This window comes from Arachis ipaensis, chromosome B7 (genome assembly GCF_059453495.1).
Source record: "Arachis ipaensis isolate K30076 ecotype BB chromosome B7, ASM5945349v1, whole genome shotgun sequence".
Lineage (NCBI taxonomy): Eukaryota > Viridiplantae > Streptophyta > Magnoliopsida > Fabales > Fabaceae > Arachis > Arachis ipaensis.
The window spans coordinates 47,080,575-47,103,258 of NC_142442.1; the positions used below are offsets into that span (position 1 = coordinate 47,080,575).

The 22,684-nt window shown below is 39.5% G+C and overlaps 1 non-coding gene across 1 annotated transcript; it reads left to right on the forward strand.

The window, feature by feature from the left end:
* The first annotated feature begins 16,422 nt into the window (after positions 1-16,422).
* LOC148551047 (small nucleolar RNA R71) lies at positions 16,423-16,530 on the forward strand. Its single transcript, XR_015893846.1, has one exon. It is a non-coding gene; the product is annotated as a small nucleolar RNA R71 (small nucleolar RNA).
* The last annotated feature ends 6,154 nt before the right edge of the window (positions 16,531-22,684 follow it).

Here is a 22,684-nt window from a genome sequence, read left to right on the forward strand (position 1 = left end):
GGCGTGCCTTTGGCACAAATCATCCCACACGACCGCGTCACCGACGCGTCCGCGTCATGTGGGAACTTTGGCCTCCCACGCGTCCGCGTCACTCACGCGGCCGCGTGCCCTGGAATTCGACGTGAAAAGGGTGCACGACCGAAAGTTGTGCTAGAGTGGTGCTGGATTGGTGCTGAACGCACAATCCTTCCCACGCGGCCACCTGACCGACGCGACCGCGTCATGTCTTTCTCATGGCCACTCACGCGATCGCATGCCCCACGCGATCGCGTCACCCCAGATTTGGTAAAAATAAACTTTCAAACAGAGAGTTGTGCGAATGCGAGGCTACCCTCGCGCCAGTAGCATGAAACGGGTCACGCGACCGCGTGACCGACGCGACCTCGTCAATTATCATAAGCGCAATTCGCGCAACCGCGTGCCCCACGCGGCCGCGTCGCTTGCGTCGCACAGCTTCCCTGATTTGCCAACTATCTTATCTTTCTTCCCCCAAATCCTAATTTTTCTTTTCCATTCTTATTTCTTTCTTCTTTTCTTCTTCCTTCTTTACTTTCATTCTCTTTTACTTAATTGCATACTTTCATTCATTGCATTTTAATTTTGTGCATATTTTTATTTTTTTTTCTAAATTTATTATTTTTTTCCCATTGGTGTTACAATTTTCTTATTCAACTATTGCATCTTTTCTTGAATTTATTTTGGTGCTCAGTGACTTGTTTTACACTGTTGGGTAATATTATTTAAGTCAATGCTAATCTTTTATGATATTTGTATTAATTTCGCATTGACATTAATTTATATTGTCTTGCACTCTCTTCCCCATTGTTACAAATTTTGTACCACTGGTATGCCATGGCTTCTATTATTTTCTCACGAACATGTTGAAGCTTCCATGTAATTGAAACCCTCATTTTTGGCATTAATACCCATATTTTATTTATTTTCTATCTTTTGGGTTACTTTTCTTCTTTTTCTCTTCTTTCAGGCTGGCCACCGAAGACGGAAAAAGGGAGAAACTTCTAAAAGGGGAGACAAACAAGTCCATCTACACAATCCTTGAAGAAAAACATCAGTTGGAACAACCCGTCCACCTGCACATCTCAACATGCACCGAGGACGTTGCAATCTTTAAGTGTGGGAAAGTCGATACCGATCTCCATGGGTTAGTTATTCTCTTCTCAAACACCAATATTTTACTTTATTTGTTAGTTCATTGTTGCATTTGCATGTTTATTTGATTTTATGCATTTAGTTACTACTTGGTTGAAGTAATATTTTCTTTTTCAAGAAATTTTTATAGTATTTCACTAATTTAAATAAAAAATATATATATATAATTTTTTATGTTAAAACTTGTTTGAAGTTGTATTTGGAACATAGTTTAAAAAGCCAAAGAACACACAACCTGTGAGATTTTGAGCTTATTTACATGGTTATATTATTTAACCATAAATTTTTATTCTTGTGTGTTTTCTTCTTTATGATTGCAATCTTTGCTTTGTTCCATTCTATATGTCCATTATTTAGTGTATTTACATGCTTGCATATGATTGAGGCCATTATTTGTTATTAGCTCACTTATCCCAAATAAGCCTACCTTTTACATCACCCTTATTAGCCACTTTGAACTTTTTAACCCCCTTCTTTTTCATAACCACATTACTAGCCTTAAGCAGAAAAACAAAATAAAAATTTCAAGTTGAATCTTTGGTTAGCTTAAGATAGATATTGTGTATAATTTAAGTGTGGGGAATTTTATGGGAACATGGGATGATATGAAAAAGTAGGGAATTAAATTGAATAAGTTATTTGAAAATTTAGGAAGCATGCTCATATGAAATCAAAATAATTAAATTACCATGTGCATTGAAAAAAAATATTAAGTAATTAAATAAGGGGATACAAAAAAAAAAGAAAAAAAAGAAAAAAGAAGAAAAATAATATTACCCCAAATGCAAAATAAAAAGAATCAATGCACATGGGACAAAATTCAAAAATAAGTTTGATACATGAGCATGTAATACAAAAGTGGGAAAAATTTGGGTAGCTAGGTACAGTATTTTAAAATTGTATAAAGTATGTATATGTTAGGTGAGATCTTAGACTAATCAAGGATTCAATTTATAGCTCACTTAGCCATATATATATACCCTCACCTTTACCTCAGCCCCATTACAACCCTGAAAAGACCTCATGATGTTTGCATTGGTACATTAAATATTTGTTGATTGGTTAGATGAAGAACAAAGTTTAGAAAGCATGATTAGAATAGAGTAGAGTGAATTACCCTATACACTTGAGAGATTAGAGTGATATACACTACCAGTAAGGGTTCAATGCTTGATTCTATGTACCCTACTTTCATGAGCTATCTTCTTACAAGTTTACTTGTCTTTTATTGTATAATTTGAATTAGTGAAATCTGATTCATGTTTGTCTTGGAGAACTTATTTATTTTTAACCAAGTAGGTAGAATCATTTTGCATGCAGTTGCATTCATATAGATAGGTTGCATTTCATACATTCTACTACTCCTCTTCACCTTTATAGCTTCTCTTGAGCTTAGCATGAGGACATGCTAATGTTTAAGTGTGGGGAGGTTGATAAACCACTATTTCATGGTTTATCTTGTGCTCAATTGAGTAGATTTTATCAACTCTTTACCCACTTATTCATACTATTTGCATGAGTTTACATTCTCCTTCCTGATTTTGTGCTATGATTGAAAACATGCTTCTTTGGCCTTTATATTGCTAATATTAATCCTCTCTTATCACCATTAGATGCCTTGATATGTGTGTTAAGTGATTTCAGAGATTACAGGGCAGGAATGGCTCAGAGGATGGAAAGGAAGCATGCAAAAGTGGAAGGAATACAAGAGGTTGGAGAAATTGCTAAGCTGTCCAGCCTGACCTCTTTGCACTCAAACGGCTATAACTTTAGCTATAGAGGTCCAAACGACGCGATTTCAGTTGTGTTGGAAAGCTAACGTCCGGGGCTTCGATTTGATATATAATATGCCATAGTTTCCCTGACACTATGCAATGCGAACGCGTGCTCCACGCGGATGCGTCACAGTGACGAAAAATCAGCGTGTTTGAATTTGCAACTAGCGAATTCTGGGCTGTTTCCGACCTAGTTTGCGGCCCAGAAAACACAAATTAGAGGCTATAAAGTGGGGGAATACATCCATTCATGAACAAGCTTTCACATTCACAATTTTAGGAATAGATGTAGTTCTTAGAGACAGAGGTTCTCTCCTCTCTCTTAGGATTTAGTTTTAGGATTTAGGATTATTTCTTCTTCATCACAGGTTTAATGTTCCTTTAATTTATTTTTCTACTTTTATTTTATTACTTTAATTGATATTTATCTTTCTAATTTAGCTTATGCTACATTCATGTTATGATTTTCTTAATTAATATTATTTGAGGTATTTCAGTTTATGATTGTTCTATTCTATTTATGAATGCTTTTAATTTAATTTAGATATTTTCTTTCTTTTGGCTTTGGTTAAGTAATTGGTTACACTTGAGTTATCAAACTCATTGTTGACTGAAAATTGGAATTCTTCAAGAATTAATTCGAAATCCAATAACTCTAACTTTTTCCAAGGAGAGACTAGGACTTGAGGAATCAGAATTAATTCATCCACTTAACTTACCTTCATAGTTAGAGGTTAACAAAGTGGGAGAAAAATCTAATTCTCATCACAATTGATAAGGATAACTAGGATAGGACTTCCAGTTCTTATATCTTGCCAAGAGTTTATTTTATAGTTATTTATTTTATTCTTCTTATCATTCAACATAATGCTTCCTTACTTTCAAAACTCTCAATTTACAAGACTCATAACCAATAATAAGAACATACTTCCCTGCAATTCCTTGAGAAGACGACCCGAGGTTTAAATACTCGGTTATCAATTTTATTAAGGGGTTTGTTACTTGTGACAACCAAAACATTTGTAAGAAAGGTTGATTGCTTGGTTTAGTAACTATACTTGCAACGAGAATTTACTATAACTTCTAAACCATCAATCTTCAGTTCTCTTCAAAAATGGCGCCGTTGCCGAGGAATTGCAAACGTATGCCTTATTATTGATTATTGTAAATAGAAGATGTTGGAGAGGAAGAGGACATACAGGACATAGCTGAAAAAGAAGAAATTCAGCCACAGAAGAAAGCACCACAGGGCGCAGACATTGCAGAAGACACCACTCCCATTCTATTTCCACAACTTGCAAGGAAGCCCAGGAAGCAGCTGGAACCTGATCCCAAAATGGTAGAGATATTCAAAAAGGTTGAGGTAACTGTTCCTCTTTTTTATGTTATTGACGTGGCGGAAATTGGTGAGTTAAGAATTGTTATAAGATATACGTTGCAAGTATAGTTCTTAACCAACCAGAAATCCACTTATCAATTTAGAAGGATTGTCACAAAGATTAAAATTAAAATACTGGGAGTACGAATCCCAGGTCGTCTCCCAACGAGTTGCAGAAAGGTGTGCTATTTTATTAATCAGATGTTTTCAAAAAGAGATTGAGTTGAATAAACAGGAAATTAAATTGGAGAAATTAAGTAATTTAAATAAAGGCCTTGACTGGGAGTAGATTAGTTGGAAGCCCTATTCTTGTTGCAGTACTCTCAAGATTAATTGATAATTGAAGGTTGTTCTGTTTAGTTATCCCTTACTAGGTAAGGAAAAGTCAAACAAGTTGGAATGTTGTTTCTATTCACAAGTCCCAATCCACTTACTTGGAAGGACTGGCGTTAGTAACTAGAGAGCCATCAAACAATAAACCCAATTACAATCTCTCTTTTGAGCATTCCAACTCAAGGGTTCCTTTCAATCAACTCCCCATCAAGTTAGGGAACTACTCGCTCATTGTGGTAGAACTCATAACATAGGAAGGGGAATTAAAGAAAGACATGATTAATAAAACTCAAAGGAATCAATTAAAAATAAAAGTAACTCTTGTATTAATAATTCTAAAATAATCCAATAGTAAAATTGAGTAAATTAAAGGACATGGAAGAGTAAAGCCAAGTAAAGAAAACGAACTAGAATGACGAAGTCTTGATGAGGTAATAACTCTTCTCAATATCCCAATGCAAGGAGCAATAGAAATAAAATACCTAAGAACTATGAATGTCTAGAGAGAAAACCTAGAGGAGGAGTAAAACTAGATCTAAAAACTAAAATTGTGTAGAATGAATGTTGTTTTTGGTTTCTGCATGTCCTCTGGCTCTAGTCTGCTTTTCCGGGCCGAAAACTGGGTCAAAACAGGGCCCAAAATTGCCCCGGCGAATTCTGCAGATTATGCAGATCGCGCATGTCACGCGATCGCGTCATTCATGCGAACGCGTCATGTGGCATTTTGCTTTGCCACGCGGGCGTGTCGTCCACGTCTCCGCGTCACTTGTGCTATTCTAATCCGCGCGGTCGCGTGAGCCATGCGGCCGCGTCACTGTAATTTCCTCTCTTCCGCACGGTCGCGTGAGCCATGCGGCCGCGTCACTTCTCGCTGGTTATCTCCTTAATTTCTTCTGTTCCTTCCATTTATGCAAGCTTCCTTTCCAATCTCCAACTCATTCATGCCCTATAAAGCCTGAAACACTTAACACACAGATCACGGCATCGAATGGAATAAAGGAGAATTAAAATACATAATTAAAAGTCTCTAGGAAGCAAGTTTTTAATCATGTAATAATTTTAGGAAGGAAATATAAATGCATGCTAATCATATGAATAAGTGGGTAAAGATCATGATAAAACCACACAATTAAACACATTATAAACCATAAAATAGTGGTTTATCAACCTCCCCACACTTAAACATTAGCATGTCCTCATGCTTAGTTGAAGGAGATAAAACAAATGAGTAGGAACATGTAAAAACTCATGCAATGCAATGCAACCTATATATGTAAATGCAACTATATGATTCTTGTCCACTTGATCAATAGTAAATAAGCTCTTCAAAACAATTACAAATCAAATTCCACTAATTCAATTCTTATACAGTAAGAACAGATAAAAATGCAAGAAGATAGCTCATGAAAGCAAGGAACATAGAATTTTAAGCATTGGACCCTCACTGATGATGTATGTATGCTCTAGTCTCTCTAATGTATAGGGTAATCACTCTATCCTTCTCTAATCATGCTCTCTAATTTTTTTGCTCTTTTCCTAACCAATCAACAACATTTAATATATCAATGCAAATATCATGAGGTCTTTTCAAGGTTGTAATGGGCTGAGGTAATGGTAAGGATACATATATGGCTAAGTAAGCTTATAAACTGAATCTTTAATTAACCCAAGCTTTAACATAACCTATATATATATATATATATATATATATATATATATATATATATATATATATATATATATATATATATATATATATATATATATATATATATATATATATATATATATATAACTTTAGAATTCATACCTAGCTACCCCTTTCACATTCCATACTCATGTATCAACTTTTTATTTATTTTAATTTCATCATACATGCATTGATCTTTGAATTCTTAACTTAACATTGGGGTAATTTTGTCCCCTTATTTATTTATTGAATATTTTTGGGTTTTTTTTTTTAACATAAACATAAAAATAAACATAGCTTATCAATGCACATAGATATTTAATTCTTATAGTTTCACATGAGTAAGTAACCAAATTCCCATTATATTATCATGACACACTCCCTTATTATCTTTTGTTCCCATAATTTCCCATACTTAATTAGCACACACAATTCTATCTTAAGTTAACCAAAGATTCAGTTTGGGATATATAATTGTTTTTCCGCTTAGGGCTAGTAATGTGGTAAAATATAGAACAAATGGGATTCAAAGGTTCAAAGTGGCTAACAAAGGTAATTGAAAGGGTAGGCTTAATTTGGATAAGTGAGCTAAACAATTAATGGCCTCAATCATATGCAAACATATAAATATAATAAATATTAGACATATAGGATGAAACAAAATATAGATTACAATCATAGAGAAGTAAACACACAAGAATAAAATAATTATGGTTAAATAATGTAACCATGCATAAAAGCTCAAATCTCACAGGTTGTGTGTTCTTTAGCTCAAAAATCATGTTCCAAATACAACTTCAAGAAAATTTAACATAAAAATTTTAATTAAAATTAGTGAAATTATGTTCCAAAGATAGAGTCTTAGAAGAAACTTATTGTCTTTTCAATCAAGTAGAACATGCATGCAACTAATCTATTACTATGCAATTTATCCTATTCTATAAAAGAAAAACTAACTAAATATCCTAATTTATTGGTGTTTAGGGAAGAGAAATTACCTCCGGGAATCAGGTACTGACCGACCTCCCCACACTTAAGGCTTTGCACCGTCCTCGGTGCCATCTGTCAGGAACAGGGGTGGGCTGGTAGAAGTATCTCCATAGTTGGGACCATCATGGCTCCCTGTGCTAGTAAAGGAAGTGGAGTCCGGGGTGTCTGAGTCCTTGAATTTTGTCATGATCAGCTCCTTGAGGTATGTGAATCGGCGCTTGTTACGGCGCTCTTTCATCTTAGCTTTGTGTTCCTGCTGATCCAACCTTTCGAGTATCTGATGGAGCAGTTGGTCTGTGATAGGTGCTTGTGGTGTTGAAGGAGGAATATCTGCAGCCGGTTCAATAGGCTGGCTTGTAGTGGCTACTGAGGGTCTGATATATTTCCCATTAGGGACATATTGATCATCCCGTGGAAGCATGGCTTTGGTGTCCCCAACTCTGAAGGAGACTCCGGCTGCAGAGACGAGATATGAGACCAAGGCGGAAAAAGGTAAGTTGCCCACAATTTATACGTATCCCATGGCATTCCGGATGTGTCTTGGTAGGTTCAGAGGTTGGTCAGTAAGGATGCACCATAGTAGAACGGCCATGTCCGCAGTGAAGGAGGACTCGTGAGTGCTCGAAAAGACGTAATGGGACATGATCTGTGCCCATACGCGAGCCTCCAAGGTAAGTGCTGAAGCCGATATTCCCTTAGGGCGGGTACGATGGTATCCGTAGATCCAACGGCTGCCAGGTAGTGCGATAACTCTGAGAACGGCGTCCCAGTCAAATTGGTACATCTGGCGCTTGAGTGTGGCTTCTTGAAAGGCGTCCAAACCTTTTGAAATAGGGGGAAGACCTAAAGCTTTTTGAATGGCCTCTTCTGTAATGGGGACTTGCTTCTGATGGACAAAGACAGACTGTAGGGTTGGCAAGTGGAAGTTGGAGTAGAACTCGACTACCCAAGAATGATTGACCTGCATCGGCTGTCTCTGTAGGAAACCCCACTGTCTTTGTGCAATTTGCGGCTCAACAAAGGTAGCAATATGGTTTGGGAGGAGAAGAAGGTATTCGTTGTTGTAGCTCCTTTCTGCCAGGATGGGGAACATCTGCTCACAGTAGCGATTGGGAAATCGCGCAGTGTCCTTTGCTGGGAAGGCTTTTTCTTTATCACCGACCTTTATAATCCTCTTAAGTCTCTTTGTGGAGGGCTTTACCGCAGTTGAAGAAGGCTCTGCCACTAGTGCTCTCTTTGTTCCTCTCCTTGCTGTTGATTTGGGAGTAGCTTTCTCTTTGCCCTTCTTGGTGGCCATTCTGAAAAAGGGAAGAGAAAGTAAATTAAATTCAAAGAGCTAGAGCAAGGAAGAGAATGGAAAAGGGTGGTTATGAATGCACAGTAAAAGGTAAATGATGTTAACATATGGTCATGACTACATGTGAAAAATCATTAATGGAAAATAGTTAGTGCATATGATGACAAGTGAACGCAAGGTGTTTATTGGCATGCTGGCAAAGGCATGAGTAGCATAGATCAAGCATCACTTGTGATAAACCATCACGTTTGTATTGACAATTAATTTCAATGAATACAATAGTAAAAGAAATTTGTGAAAAGTAAGTATTGAATAGTAGAGTAACGTAGAAAAATGCATAATGCCATATGGGCTTTTTCACAAACACATAGCATGCATGAGAATTAAGGTATAGAAAGTATTAAATTGAACATGCAAGTAACCCTTTAAAAAGTAATATATAATTGCCAAACAAATTTAGAACAATCCACAAGCATATAATGAGAAATAATGACTCAAATAAATTTATAACACCAAGTAAAAGGAAAAAAAGAAAGAAAAAGAAAATATGAATAATGAAAGTAAAAAGAAAAGAAAAGAAGATTACAGATAAAAAAAAAAGAAGAAAAATAGAAAAGTAAGGAGAGAAGAAGAAAAGAAACCTTGTTAATGGAGGTGTGAGAGAGAGAGAGAGAGAGAGAGAGAGAGAGAGAGAGTAGAAAGTGAGAAAGAAGGAAGAAGGGAGAAAGAAGAAATAGGGAGGGAAAAGAGAAAATAGGATTTGGGGAAACGAAAGATAAGATAATTGGCAAATCAGGGGAGCTATGCGGCACAATCGACGCGGTCGCGTGGGGCACGTGATCGCGCGATTTGCGCTTATAATAATTGACGCGGTCGCGTCAGTCACGCGGTCGCGTGACCCGTTTTATGCTACTGGCGCGAGAGCAGCCTCGCACTCGCACAACTCTCTGTTCAAAATAATTAATTGCCAAATACTGGGTGACGCGATCGCGTGGGGCATGCGATCGCGTGAGTGGCCATTTATGACGATATGACGCAGTTGCGTCGGTCACGCGGCCGCGTGGGAAGGATTGTGCGTTCAGCACCAATCTAGCACCACTCTAGCACAACTTTCGGTCGTGCACCCTTTTTACGTCGAAATCCAGGGTACGCGGGCGCGTGGGTGACGCGGTCGCGTGGGAGGCCAATGTTCCCACTCGACGCGGACGCGTCGGAGACACGGTCACGTGGGGCAATTTGTGCCATTGGCACGCCTCCAGCCACGCTCTTGCGTGACTCTCTGTTCATTTTATTAATTCCTCCCATCTCCTGCGACGCGGACGCGTCAATGAGGCAGTCGCGTCGCGTAAATATTTTTTTTAAATAAAAGTAAAGTATGTAAATGCAGATGTATGAAATATACTAATAAAGAGAAGAGTTATTGAATGGGAAAAACTAAGAATAAAGAAAAGAACGATCATACCATGGTGGGTTGTCTCCCACCTAGCACTTTTCTTTAACGTCCGTAAGTTGGACGCTCCATTAGCTCAATCTTCGGCTATGTGAGGATCTTCCAAGAGGAAGATCTCGAGCTCCTTGTTTTTCTGCATCCTCTCTCCATGTTACAGCTTTAAACGATGTCTATTAACTTTGATAAGTTCAGAGCTTGAAGGATGGCTTAGGTGATAAACTCCGTACGGTTCGGCCTTCTCTACTCTGTATGGACCATCCCATCTTAATCTCAACTTGCCTGGCATGAGCCGTAGTCGAGATTTGTAAAGGAGGACTAAGTCCCCAGGTTGGAACTCTTTTCTCTTAATGTGTTGATCATGTACAGCCTTCATCTTCTCCTTGTATAGTCTGGAGTTCTCATAAGCTTCTAGGCGAAAGCTTTCTAATTCTTGCAGTTGCAATTTCCTTGCAGCTCCGGCTTCCTCAATTCCCATGTTGCACTCCTTTACTGCCCAAAAGGCTTTGTGCTCGACTTCAACAGGGAGATGACAAACTTTTCCATAGACTAAGCGGAAAGGACTCATCCCAATGGGTGTCTTGTATGCGGTTTTGTACGCCCAAAGTGCATCTTGTAGCCTGGTGCTCCAGTCTCTTCTATGAGGTTTGACTATCTTCTGCAAGATACACTTTATCTCTCTGTTCGACACCTCGGCTTGCCCATTAGTCTGAGGATGGTATGCTGTTGCAACCTTATGAATGATTCCATGCTTCTTCATTAATCCTGTTAGTCTCCTATTACAAAAATGGGTGCCTTGATCGCTCACGATTGCTCGTGGTGATCCAAAGCGACAAATAATGTGGTCTCTCACAAAGAAAACAACAGTGTTAGCATCATCAGTGCGGGTAGGAATTGCTTCCACCCATTTGGAAACGTAATCTACAGTTGCCAATATATAAAAATAACCATTAGAATTTGGAAATGGACCCATGAAGTCAATGCCCCAGACGTCAAAAATTTCACAGAAAAGCATAATTTGTTGAGGCATCTCATTCTTCCTGGATATATTACCAAATTTTTGGCATGGGAAACAAGATCTACAAAATTCAGTAGCGTCTCTAAAAAGTGTAGGCCACCAGAATCCACAGTCTAAGATTTTTCTAGCTGTTCTTTGAGGGCCAAAATGTCCTCCACTCTCAGATGAGTGACAGGCCTCTAAGATGGACTGGAATTCTGATTGAGGCACACACCGTCTAATTACCTGGTCAGTGCCACATCTCCATAAATATGGGTCATCCCATATATAATATTTAGACTCGCTTTTCAGCTTGTCTCTTTGATGCTTAGAAAAGTTTGGAGGAAAAGTGCGGCTAACTAGATAATTATCTACAGGTGCATACCAAGGGACTACCTCAGATACTGTTTGCAGGTTATCAAATGGGAAATTATCAGCTATAGGAGTGGGGTCATTTGTAATGTGCTCGAGGTGACTCAAATGTTCTGCCACTAGATTTTGGTTACCACTCCTATCCTTAATTTCTAAATCAAATTCTTGTAATAGTAGTATCCAATGTATAAGCCTTGGTTTGGACTCCTTTTTAGCTAATAGATACTTTAGAGCTACGTGGTCTGAGTACACTACTACCTTCGTACCAAGTAAATAGGTTTGGAATTTATCCAGAGCAAAAATAATAGTAAGAAGCTCTTTCTCAGTAGTAGTGTAATTGGACTGTGCTGCATCTAGAGTTTTAGACGCATAAGCAATAACAAAAGGATCCTTACCTTCACGCTGAGCCAATGTTGCTCCTACTGCATGGTTGGAAGCGTCGCACATTATTTCGAATGGCTGGCTCCAGTTCGGTCCTCTCACAATTGGAGCTTGAGTCAGGGCGGTCTTCAGCTTATCAAACACTTGTTTACAATCTTCACTGAACTCGAACTCAATATCCTTCTGCAGTAGTCTGGATAAGGGAAGTGCTACCTTACTGAAGTGCTTAATGAATCTCCTGTAAAAACCTGCATGGCCAAGGAACGAGCGGACTTCCCTCATAGAAGAGGCATAAGGTAAACTAGAAATAACATCCACCTTTGCTGGATCTACAGAAATGCCAGTATTAGACACAATATGTCCTAGTACAATCCCTTGTTTAACCATAAAGTGACATTTTTCAAAATTTAATACAAGGTTTGTACTGACACATCTATCTAATACTCTAGATAATCCATCTAATCAAAGGCTAAAGGAATCTCCATAAACACTAAAATCATCCATAAAAACTTTCATACAGTCCTCAATAAGATCAGAGAAAAGACTCATCATGTACCTTTGGAAGGTAGCTGGTGCATTACACAAGCCAAAGGGCATTCTCTTGTAAGCATAAGTCCCAAAAGGACATGTAAAAGTAGTCTTTTCCTGATCCTCAGGAGCTATATGAATCTAGAAATAACCTGTGTAACCATCTAAAAAACAATAATGTGATTTACCTGACAGGCGATCCAGCATTTGATCAATGAATGGAAGAGGATAGTGATCCTTACGGGTTGCTTGGTTGAGGCGTCTGTAGTCAATGCAGACCCTCCAAGCGTTCTGTACTCTGGTTGCTATGAGCTCTCCATGCTCATTCTTCACTGTAGTGACGCCAGACTTCTTGGGCACCATTTGTACTGGGCTCACCCATTCACTATCTGAGATGGGATAGATGATATCTGCCTCCAGTAGTCTGGTCACTTCCTTTTTGACAACCTCTAAGATAGTGGGGTTCAGTATTCTCTGGGGTTGATGAACGGGCCTTGCTCCCTCTTCTAAAAATATTCTGTGCTCACAGACTTGAGGGTTAATGCCTTCTATATCCGCCAAACTCCACCCAATTGCCTTCTTGTGCCTCCTCAGCACACTAAGTAACTGCTCTTCTTGTTGAGAAGTGAGTTCCCTTGCAATGATAACTAGACACTTTTGCTTGTCCTCAAGGTAAGCATATTTGAGGTGTGGAGGAAGGAGTTTCAACTCTAACTTCTGCTCATGGTTAGGCTCTGGATTGTCTGAAGCTGGTGATAATGGCAAAGTGCCCTCATTGTCGTTCAAGAGTGTCCTCACACTCGGACCTTGTCCTGTGTGCTTCTCCTCTAACTCCTCCTGGTGAACTTCAGCTACGGTTTCGTCAATGATGTCACACTGGAAGATGGAAAGATCTTCTGGAGGGTGCATCATAACTCCATTCAGATTGAAACTTACTAACCGGCCATCTATCTCAAAAGAGTATGTTCCTGAAAAAGCATCCAATTTGAACTTTGATGTCTTCAGGAAAGGTCTTCCAAGTAGGATTGATGACGGCTTCTCTGAGTCATTTTGGGGCATCTCCAGAATATAAAAATCAGTGGGGAATGTGAGTCCCTTAATGCCCACTAATACATCTTCAGCAACTCCAACCACTATAATAATGCTTTTATCTGCTAACACAAAACGAGCTGCCAACCTTTTTAAGGGAGGGAGCCTCAAAATAAAATATATAGACAAAGGCATTATACTCACACATGCTCCTAAATCACACATGCAGGCAGAAATTATCACACCACCAATAGTACAATTAACCATACAAGGACCTGGGTCACTACACTTTTCAGGTAAACCTCCCATTAAAGCAGATATGGAACTACCTAAAGGAATAGTTTCTAATTCATTAATTTTGTCTTTATGTATACATAAATCTTTTAGAAACTTTGCATATTTAGGTACCTGTTGAATAACATCAAATAGAGGAACAGTTACCTCAACCTTTTTGAATATATCTACCATTTTTGGATCAGGTTCCAGCTGCTTCCTGGGCTTCCTTGCAAGTTGTGGAAATGGAATAGGAGTGGTGTCTTCTGCAGTATCTGCGCCCTGTGGTGCTTCCTCCTGTGGTTGAACTTTTTCTTTTTCAGCTATGTCCTGTGTGTCCTCTTCCTCTTTAACATCTTCTATTTCCACTACCTCTTCAGCTGAGGCGTGTTCTGGTGGGTGATGAGAGAGGAACTTTTGCGTGGTCTAGAAATTTGCGGATAAATCCTCGTTGCAAGTATAGTTTCTAAACCTTTAAAAGTCCTTTCATACAAACGTTTTGTTGTCACAAGTAAGAAACCCCTTTTTAAAATTGATAACCGAGTATTTAAACCTCGGGTCGTCTTCTCAAGGAATTGCAGGGAGGTATGTTCTTATTATTGGTTATGAGTCTTGTAAATTAGGGGTTTTAGAAAGTAAGGGAGCAGTATGTTGCATAAGAAGAATAAAATAAATAAATAACTATAAAATAAACTCTTGGCAAGGTATGAAAACTGGAAGTCCTATCCTGGTTATCCTTATCAATTGTAATGAGAATTGGATTTTTCTCCCACTTTGTTAACCTCTAACTATGAAGGTAAGTTATATGGATGAATTAATTTTGATTCCTCAGGTCCTAGTCTTTCCTTGGGAAAGGCTAGAGTTATTTGAATTTGAATTAATTCTTGAAGAATTCCAATTTTTAATCAACAATGAGTTTGATAACTCAAGTGTCTCCAATGACTCAACCAAAGCCAAAAGAGAAGAAAGTCTACTTGAATGAAAATAATTTGGATAAACAGAGAGCATTAATAAATTAAAGAGAGCAATCGTAATTCTGAAATACCTCAAATTATATTAAATGAAGATATCAATTCTAACATGGAAATGTTCATAAATTAAATTAGAAAAGTAATTAAAAGAAACATTGAACCTGGGATTGAGAGTCACTCCTAAAACTAAGAGAAATCCAAAATCCTAATCCTAAGAGAGAGGAGAGAACCTCTCTCTCTAAAAACTACATCTACTCCTAAAACTGTGAATTTGAAAGCTTCTTTATGAATGGATGCATTCCCGCATTTTATAGCCTCTAATCTGTGTGTTCTAGGCTGAAAACTGGGTCAAAAACAGCCCAGAAATTGCTCCCAGTGATTTCTGTTACATTCAGGTTGCAGGAAGGTGACGCGGAGGCGTCGTCCACGCGTCTGCGCAGATTGAAGTTCGCAGATGCGATGCGGTCACGTTATTCACGCGTTCGTGTCGCCTAACATCGAGGCAGCTATAACAAATTATATATTAAATCGAAGCCCCAGACGTTAGCTTTCCAACGCAACTGGAACCGCATCATTTGGACCTCTGTAGCTCAAGTTATGGCCGTTTTAGTGCGAGAGGGTCAGGCTGACAGCTTTGCAGTTCCTTCAACTTCTTGTATTCCTTCCATTTTTGCATGCTTCCTTTCCATCCTCTGAGCCATTCTTGCCCTGTAATCTTTGAAATCACTTAACACACATATCAAGGCATCTAATGGTAATAAGAGAGGATTAATATTAGCAATTATAAGATCAAAGAAGCACTCAATTGAGCACAAGATAAACCATAAAATAGTGGTTTATCAGTGGGCTTGGCTCCTCCTGATTCCTCTCCTGCAGTGTGGTTCCGAACCTTAGGGTGATGGCATTAATGCCACCCTTTGGATTGGGTAATGGTTGAGAGGAAATTCCACTGGAGCTCAAAGGCTGGTTATTGGAGTTATTCATTGATCCAATCTGTGAGACAAGAGCTTGCAAAGTAGCGTTCAGATCATTTAGAGTGGCATTAATATTATTTTCCATGGTCTATTGTCTCTGATCAATAGATTGTAATAAGTCATCATTAGTAGATGAAGATGGATAGGTAATTTGAGAGGTCTACTGTTGGGTATTCTGTGGTCCTTGGGATTGCCTCAGGTGAGGTGCTCTGTAAGGCTGGTTCTGGTTCTGCTGCCTGTTGTTGTTGTTATTCCACCTCTGATTTCCCTGATTGTCTCTGCCTCCTCTGTTGTTGTTGTTGTCCCTCCAATTCTAGTTTGAATTGTCCTGCCATCCATGGTTGTAATTGCCACCTTGATTGTACCCTTGGTTGGGGCGGTCATAGAAGTTATGAGTGGCTGCCATGGTGTTGTCTTCCTACTGGAGCTGCGGACATTCATCAGTATAGTGGCTATAATCAGCACAGATTCTACAAACTCTCTGTGGGACTAACTGTTGGCCTTGTTGTGGTGGAGAAGGTTGAGCTTGCTGAACTTGTTGTTGATTCAATTGTATCTGCTTCACCAAGTTGGTCATTTCACATATACTCTAAGTCAGAGCAGCAGTCTTTCTGCTAGAAGATACTTCTGCAATGGCTTTTGAATGGCCTTGTTTCTGCCTGTGATTCCGAGTAGATTCAGCTAAGTCGCTGATCAATTGCCATGCCTCATCAGTGGTCTTGTACTTTTTCATAGACCCATTGCTAGCACTTTCCAATGTGGTCTTATCTTGGGGCCTCATGCCCTGTGTGACGTAACCGAGTAACACTATCTTGTCAATCATATGGTGGGGGCATGCTTCCAGAAGATTATTGAAGTGCTCCCAGTATTCATAGAGAGTCTCAGATTCATCCTGAACAATCATGGAAATATCTTTCCTCAGTTTATTAGTAACTTCAGCTGGAAAGAATTTTTCCAAGAATTCTCTTCTCAGTGTATCCCAGTTGGATACAGTTGCTGCGGGTTGAGTGTAGTACCGCTCTCTTGCCTTTCCCTCAAGAGAAAACGGGAAAGCTTTCAGCAAAATTGAAGTTTCATCTGCACCATCACGCCTGACGATAGAACAGGCTGCTTAAAAATCTCTCAGATGCTTGATAGGCTCTTGAGCAGGCAAGCCATGAAACTTGGGCATCAAATTGAGCAGTGCGGTCTTTATTTCAAAGTCTGTAGCCACCGCTGGGTGATGCACTTGAAATGGTTGCATTGTAAAATCAGGGGCTCCAGCCTCCTGGATAGTAACTCTCCTAGCTGCTGCCATGTTACCTTATTCGTGAAATAGTTCTTTCAATCTCAGGATCGAATACTGGCAAGTTTGGATCAGGAAGTGAACGCGTCATCTAACGAAAGAAACAAGCAGCTCATAGTAGCAAGATAAAATAAAATGCAAATAAATAAAATCCAATCAATAACTTTAGCACTCTATTGCAACTCCCCGCCAACGGCGCCAAAAATTGACGTGGCGGAAATTGGCGAGTTAAGAATTGTTATAAGATATGCGCTGCAAGTATAGTTCTTAACCAACCAGAAATCCGCTTATCAATTTAGAAGGGTGGTCACAAAGACTAAAATTAAAATACTGGGAGTATGAATCCCAGGTCGTCTCCCAACGAGTTGCAGAAAGGTGTGCTATTTTATTAATCAGATGTTTTCAAAGAGTTTGAGTTGAATAAACAGGAAATTAAATTGGGAAAATTAAGTAATTTAAATAAAGGCCTTGACTGGGAGTAGATTAGTTGGAAGCCCTATTCTTGTTGCAGTACTCTCAAGATTAATTGATAATTGAAGGTTGTTCTGTTTAGTTATCCCTTACTAGGTAAGGGAAAGTCAAACAAGTTAGAATGCTGTTTCTATCCCTTACTTGGAAGGACTGGCATTAGTAACTAGAGAGCCATCCAACAATAAACCCAATTACAATCTCTCTTTTGAGCATTCCAACTCAAGGGTTCCTTTCAATCAACTCCCCATCAAGTTAGGGAACTACTCGCTCATTGTGGTAGAACTCATAACATAGGAAGGGGAATTAAAGAAAGACATGATAAATAAAACTCAAAGGAATCAATTAAAAATAAAAGTAACTCTTGTATTAATAATTCTAAAATAATCCAATAGTAAAATTGAGTAAATTAAAGGAAATGGAAGAGTAAAGCCAAGTAAAGAAAACGAACTAGAATGACGAAGTCTTGATGAGGTAATAACTCTTCTCAATATCCCAATGCAAGGAGCAATAGAAATAAAATACCTAAGAACTATGAATGTCTAGAGAGAAAACCTAGAGGAGGAGTAAAACTAGATCTAAAAACTAAAATTGTGTAGAATGAATGTTGTTTTTGGTTTCTGCATGTCCTCTGGCTCTAGTCTGCTTTTCCGGGCCGAAAACTGGGTCAAAACAGGGCCCAAAATTGCCCTGGCGAATTCTGCAGATTATGCAGATCGCGCATGTCACGCGGACGCGTCATGTGGCGTTTTGCTTTGCCACGCGGGCGCGTCGTCCACGCCTCCGCGTCACTTGTGCTATTCCAATCCGCACGGTCGCGTGAGCCATGCGGCCGCGTCACTGCGATTTCCTCTCTTCCGCGGGGTCGCGTGAGCCATGCGGCCGCGTCACTTCTCGCTTGTCATCTCCTTAATTTCTTGTGTTCCTTCCATTTTTGCAAGCTTCCTTTCCAATCTCCAACTCATTCATGCCCTATAAAGCATGAAACACTTAACACACAGATCACGGCATCGAATGGAATAAAGGAGAATTAAAATACATAATTTAAAGTCTCTAGGAAGCAAGTTTTCAATCATGTAATAATTTTAGGAAGGAAATATAAATGCATGCTAATCATATGAATAAGTGGGTAAAGATCATGATAAAACCACACAATTAAACACATTATAAACCATAAAATAGTGGTTTATCAGTTATTCAACAGGTACCTAAATATGAAAAGTTTCTAAAAGATTTATGTATACATAAAGACAAAATTAATGAATTAGAAACTATTCCTTTAGGTAGTTCCATATCTGCTTTAATGGGAGGTTTACCTGAAAAGTGTAGTGACCCAGGGCCATGTATGGTTAATTGTACTATTGGTGGTGTAGTATTTTCTAACTGCATGTGTGATTTAGGAGCATGTGTGAGTATAATGCCTTTGTCTATATATGATATTTTGAGGCTCCCTCCCTTAAAAAGGTCGGCAGCTCGTTTTGTATTAGCAGATAAAAGCATTATTACAGTGGCTGGAGTTGCTGAAGATGTATTAGTGGGCATTAAGGGGCTCACATTTTCCATTGATTTTTATATCCTGGAGATGCCCCAAAATGACTCAGAGAAGCCATCATCAATCCTACTCAGAAGACCATTCCTGAAGACCTCGAAGTTCAAATTAGATGCTTTTTCTGGAACATACTCTTTTGAAATAGATGGCCGAGTAGTAGTCTTCAATCTGAATGGAATTATGAAGCATCCTCCGGAGGATCATTCTATCCTCCAGTGTGACATTATAGATGAAACCATGGCTGAAGTTCACCAGGAAGAATTTGAAGAGAAGTACATAGGACAAGGTCCAAGTGTGGGGACATTCTCAGAGGACAATGACAGTGCTTTACCATTGTTACCAGCTCCAGACAACCCAGAGCCTGACCACGATCAGAAGTTAGAATTAAAACCCCTTCCTCCACACCTCAAATATGCTTACCTTGAAAACGAGCAGAAGTTTTCAGTTATCATTGCAAGGGAACTCACTTCTCAACAGGAAGAGCAGTTACTTAGTGTGCTGAGGAGGCACAAAAAGGCAATTGGTTGGAGTTTAGCAGACATAGTAGGCACCAACCCTCAAGTCTGTGAGCATAGGATATTTTTAGAAGAGGGAGCAAGACCTGTCCGTCAACCCCAGAGAAGACTGAACCCCACTATCTTAGAGGTTGTCAAGAAGGAAGTGACCAGACTACTGGAGGTAGACATCATCTACCCCATTTCAGACAGTGAATGGGTAAGCCCAGTACAAGTGGTACCCAAGAAGTCTGGCGTCACTACAGTGAAGAATGAGCATGGAGAGCTCATGGCAACCAGAGTTCAGAACGCCTGGAGGGTCTGCATTGACTACGGACGCCTCAACCAAGCCACTCGTAAGGATCACTACCCTCTTCCATTCATTGATCAAATGTTGGATCGCTTGTCAGGTAAACCACATTATTATTTTTTAGATGGTTACACATGTTATTTCCAGATTCATATAGCTCTTGAGGATCAGGAAAAGACCACTTTTACATGTCCTTTTGGGACATATGCTTACAAGAGAATGCCCTTTGGCTTGTGCAATGCACCAGCTACCTTCCAAAGGTGCATGATGAGTCTTTTCTCTGATCTTATTGAGGATTGTATGGAAGTTTTTATGGATGATTTTAGTGTGTACGGCGATTTCTTTAGCCTTTGCTTAGATGGATTATCTAGAGTATTAGATAGATGTGTCAGTAAAAACCTTGTATTAAATTTTGAAAAATGTCACTTTATGGTAAAACAAGGTATTGTACTAGGACATGTTGTATCTAATACTGCCATTTCTGTAGATCCAGCAAAGGTGGATGTTATTTCTAGTTTACCTTACCCCTCTTCTGTGAAGGAAGTCCATTCGTTCCTTGGCCATGCGGGTTTTTACAGGAGATTCATTAAGGACTTCAGTAAGGTAGCACTTCCCTTATCCAGGCTACTGCAGAAGGATATTGAGTTCGAGTTCAGTGAGGATTGCAAACAAGCATTTGATAAGCTGAAGACCGTCCTAACTCAAGCTCCAATTGTGAGAGGACCGAACTGGAGCCAGCCATTCAAAATAATGTGCGACGCTTCCAACCATGTAGTAGGAGTAGCATTGGCTCAACGTGAAGGTAAGGATCCTTTTGTTATTGCTTATGCGTCTAAAACTCTAGATGCAGCACAGTCCAATTACACTACTACTGAGAAAGAGCTTCTTGCTATTGTTTTTGCTCTGGATAAATTCCGAGCCTATACTCAGACCACGCAGCTCTAAAGTATCTATTAGCTAAAAAGGAGTCCAAACCAAGGCTTATACGTTGGATACTGCTATTACAAGAATTTGATTTAGAAATTAAGGATAGGAGTGGTAACCAGAATTTAGTGGCAAACCATTTGAGTCGCCTTGAGCACATTACAAATGACCCCACTACTATAGCTGATAATTTCTCATTTGATAACCTGCAAGCAGTATCTGAGGTTGTCCCTTGGTATGCACCTGTAGCTAATTATCTAGTTAGCCGCACCTTTCCTCCAAACTTTTCTAAGCATCAAAGGGACAAGTTGAAAAGCGAGTCTAAATATTATATATGGGATGACCCATATTTATGGAGATGTGGCGCTGAACAGGTAATTAGACGGTGTGTGCCTTAATCAGAATTCCAGTCCATCTTAGAGACATGTCACTCATATGAGAGTGGAGGACATTTTGGCCCTCAAAGAACAGCTAGAAAAATATTAGAATGTGGATTCTGGTGGCCTACTCTTTTTAGAGACGCTGCTGAATTTTGTAGATCTTGTTTCCCATCCCAACAATTTGGTAATATATCTAGGAGGGATGAGATGCCTCAACAAATTATGCTATTCTGTGAAATTTTTGATGTTTGGGGCATTGACTTCATGGGTCCATTTCCAAATTTTAATGGTTATTTTTATATATTGTTAGCTGTGGATTATGTTTCCAAATGGGTGGAGGCAATTCCTACCCGCACTGATGATGCTAACACTGTTGTTTTCTTTGTGAGAAACCATATTATTTATCGCTTTGGATCACCACGAGCAATCGTGAGCGATCAAGGCACCCATTTTTGTAACAGGAGACTAACAGGATTATTGAAGAAGCATGGGATAATTCATAAGGTTGCAATAGCCTACCATCCTCAGACTAATGGGCAAGTCGAGGTGCCAAACAGAGAGATAAAGCGTATCTTGCAGAAGATAGTCAAACTTCATAGAAGAGACTGGAGCACCAGGCTACAAGATGCACTCTGGGCATACAGAACAGCATACAAAACGCCCATTGGGATGAGCCCTTTCCGCTTAGTTTATGGAAAAGCTTGTCTCCCTATTGAAATAGAGCACAAAGCCTTTTGGACAGTAAAGGAGTGCAACATGGGAATTGAGAAAGCCGGAGCTGAAAGAAAGTTGCAACTGCAAGAACTAGAAAGCCTTCACCTAGAAGCTTATGAGAACTCAAGACTATACAAGGAGAAGATGAAGGCTGTACATGATCAGCACATCAAGAGAAAAGAGTTCCAACCTAGGGACTTAGTCCTCCTTTACAAATCTCGACTGAGGCTCATGCCAGGCAAGTTGAGATCAAGATGGGAAGGTCCATACAGAGTCGAGAAGGCCGATCCATACGGAGTTTACCACCTAAGCCATCCATCAAGCTCTGAACTTGTCAAAGTTAATGGACATCGTTTAAAGTTGTACCATGGCGAGAAGCTGAAGAAAAATAAGGAGCTCGAGATCTTCCTCTTGGAAGATCCTCACATAGCCGAGGATTGAGCTAGTGGAGCGTCCAACTTACGGACGTTAAAGCAAAGTGCTAGGTGGGAGACAACCCACTATGGTATGATCGTTCTTTTCTTTATTCTCAGTTTTCCTATTCAATAACTCTTCTCTTTATTAGTACATTTCGCGCATCTGCATTTACATACTTTTACTTTAAAAAAAAATTTTTACGCAACGCGACCGCCTCATTGACGCGTCCGCGTCGCAGGAGATGGAAGGAGATAATAAAACAAACAGAGAGTCACGCAAGAGCGTGGCTGGAGGCGTGCCCGTGGCACAAATCGACCCACGCGACCGCGTTACTCACGCGGCCGTGTGCCCTGGAATTCGACGTAAAAAGGGTGCACGACTGAAAGTTGTGCTAGAGTGGTGCTGGATTGGTGCTGAACGCACAATCCTTCCCACGCGGACGCGTGGCTCACGTGTCCGCGTCATATGCTTATAATGGCCACTTACGTGATCGCATGCCCCACGCGATTGCGTCACCCAATATTTGGCAATTAATGAT